The sequence below is a fragment of the Oryx dammah genome, unplaced genomic scaffold (genome assembly GCF_014754425.2).
Source record: "Oryx dammah isolate SB20612 unplaced genomic scaffold, SCBI_Odam_1.1 HiC_scaffold_2, whole genome shotgun sequence".
Taxonomy (NCBI): Eukaryota; Metazoa; Chordata; class Mammalia; order Artiodactyla; family Bovidae; genus Oryx; species Oryx dammah.
In genome coordinates this window covers 92158640-92160766 of record NW_024070186.1, presented here as the reverse complement: position 1 = coordinate 92160766, position 2127 = coordinate 92158640, and the positions used below count along the sequence as shown (strand labels likewise).

At 47.9% G+C, this 2127-nt stretch overlaps 1 pseudogene; it reads right to left on the bottom strand.

The window, feature by feature from the left end:
- Positions 1–456: 456 nt before the first annotated feature.
- On the bottom strand, positions 457–1691 carry LOC120881894 (annotated as a pseudogene).
- Positions 1692–2127: the final 436 nt, after the last annotated feature.

The following is a 2127-nucleotide window of genomic DNA, read 5'->3' as shown; positions in this document are numbered from 1 at the left end:
AGCCTGTCATGGCCGGAGTTTGACCCCTAACATTCCCCCCTGTCCTTAGATCATATAGAGGAATCTTCCTCTTGATTTTGAGACACTTTGATATTGTTGCCGAAGCACAAACAGCTGCACTGTGTTTATATGTTTTTTTTTTACAAAGGCTATAAGTCTATTAATAATACATGGACCAAAAGTTAGCATCAGTAAAAGCATTAGCAGGGGCCCCAGCAACGTGGAGATCAGAGTAGTCAACCAAGGGGACTGTTGAAACCAGGACTCGAACAACCCTTGCTGGGCCTCGCGTTCTCGTTTACATTGGGTTAGTCCCTCTCTCACCTTGGCCATAGACTCTCTGACTATTTTTGTGTATTTCCCAGCGCCAAGGCCCATCATTAGAAGTAACGCAATCCCATGATTTACAAAAATAATCTTGTGTTTTCCCACAAGTCTTCCAGTTAGTTTTCTGGTGGCCTGGGCATGCCCAGAACCCTTGCATCCGGGGAAAACCCCTAGCCCAAGGCACATTTACTACTGGCCTAAGATCAAAGTACAAGTCTGGCCACCATGTATTTGGTGGATGTATTGCAGTGGTTGAGTTGAGCATCTCACGTGTTAGTCCATTTTGCAGCTTCCAGGTGATCCTGACGGGTTGATGCGGGCTCACGACGGCAGCCTCAGAGCAGAGCAGCATGGTCATCTACAGGACGGTCCGGACGACTTGTTGTGGTCCTGTTGGCGGCGGAGCCTCAGCTTGAGGGGGTTGGACGGGTGTAGAGAGGCTTCCCATTCTTTTCTGGCGTCTTCTTGTTCTGCTGGAGTGGCTTGACGTACGTGGTTGCAATGCACCCAAGGCCCGATACCGTCGAAATTTAGGGCAGTTGGGGTGGTAAGAACAACAACATAAGGAGCCTTCCATCTAGGTTTTAGTGCCTTGGTGTGGTGCCTTCTGACCCATACCTAATCTCCTGGGCCAATATCATGGGAGGGGATAGTCCCTTTATTTTGACCCATGTGTATTTCTCGAAGCAATTTCCAAACACGAGAATGCACCTTACCTAAGGCCATCAAGGCCTCTTGGAATTGCCTCAACGTGGGGGGCGGTAGTTTCTTTCCTTCTAAGATTGGATAGACAGGGGGAGGTCTCCCATATAGAATTTCAAATGGGGTTAGATTAAGTAGATAAGGAGTATTATGCCCATGGAAGAGAGCGAAGGGAAGGAGGGTCACCCAGTCCCCGCCAGTCTCTATAGCCAATTTGGTTAAAGTTTTTTTTTTTTTTTTTTTGGTTAAAGTTTTTTTAGGGTCCGATTCATTCTTTTAACTTGCCCTGAGCTCTATGGACTGTATTCACAATGTAACTTCTATTTGGTCCCCAGAGCTAGGGCAAGGCTCTGAACTATTTGACTCATGAAAGCAGGTCCATTATCAGAGCCAATGGTCACTGGCAGACCAAACCTGGGAACTATTTCTTCTAAAATCTTTTTCGCCACTATCATCGCGGTTTCTCCCTTTGTAGGAAAAGCTTCTACCCACCCCGAAAAGGTATCTACCAAGACTAACAAGTACCGGTAACCATACTTGCCTGGCCTTACCTCGGTGAAATCTATCTCCCAGTGTTGCGCTGGTCCTTCTCCCCGATACCTCAGTCCCGTGTGTTGTTCTTTCCCTGGTTTCATCTGTTGGCATGCCTTACCAGCATGCATTATATCTCTTACAGCTGTTTGGTGCCGGGGGAATCACAGTCGCGCAGTTTGAAGGAGCTTCAGAGTCTTTTTTTCTCCCAGATGAGTAGTCAAGTGTAAATGTTCACATAGTTGCCATCCCAAATGGGTGGGGATTATCAAGTAGCTGTCTAAGTCTCGGTACCATCTATCTTCACCTTTTTGAAGGTTGGTGTTTTCCTGGATCCAGGCAAGGTCAGGAGATGAATACTCGGGGGACGGGGGCAAGGTTCCCATACCTGGAGGGGGAAGTCCTATCGCCAGCACAGGGTGATGTAGTCTTCATCAGCTGCCTTTTGAGCTGCCAGGTCGGTGGCGCGATTTCCTCGTGCTGTAGGGTTTTCACCCTTCTGGTGTCCAGGTACGTGAACTATTGACAGCCCGAGGCATCTGCATAGCCTCCAAAAGTCTACAGATT